Raw genomic sequence first — 543 nt, forward strand, 5'->3', positions numbered from 1 at the left:
AACTGAGGTGTATCATTTATTGTAAATTCTAAAGGTATTAGAATCGGGCAAAACGATAGTGGAAAAAAGGTGTTGTAGCATTTATTGTAGGTTCTAAACCTATTCAAGATTCGGTGTCCGGGAGAAGTGTGCCAAAGAAGCCAACGATGAATTTGGAATACATTTCATGGTTTCTATTGTTTCTGATTTGATTAAATACACACTTCATTGGATTAATTCAATACATTGCAATCATCTACTTCATAAAAATCTCCAAGGGTGTTTTCTTGTGAAATCGTTTTATACAAGACATTAAGTTTTGGTATTTCATTTTTTTTCTGTTCGTGCGTGTTTAGTGTCATCAGCTACAACCATTTCATCATATAAAGAATACTTTAAATCCATACACTGAAGATCAATGTTAAAACCTTTTCATTGTCAGTTCACCTACGCTTGCAAGTTGTGGAATACATTATGGACAGTTGTTTTGAACTCATGTTTATGCTTCTCTGTCAACACAGATCGTAATCATTCCTCTTCGAAATGATCCTAAATCTACCATTC

At 33.5% G+C, this 543-nt stretch overlaps 1 protein-coding gene across 1 annotated transcript in view; it reads right to left on the bottom strand.

Annotated features, from left to right (window-relative positions):
* Nucleotides 1-543, bottom strand: part of LOC119591727 (balbiani ring protein 3-like) — a gene marked incomplete in the record, with an annotated part of 83,966 nt that overhangs the window by 54,718 nt on the left and 28,705 nt on the right.

The sequence above is a fragment of the Penaeus monodon genome, chromosome 29, assembly GCF_015228065.2.
Source record: "Penaeus monodon isolate SGIC_2016 chromosome 29, NSTDA_Pmon_1, whole genome shotgun sequence".
Taxonomy (NCBI): domain Eukaryota; kingdom Metazoa; phylum Arthropoda; class Malacostraca; order Decapoda; family Penaeidae; genus Penaeus; species Penaeus monodon.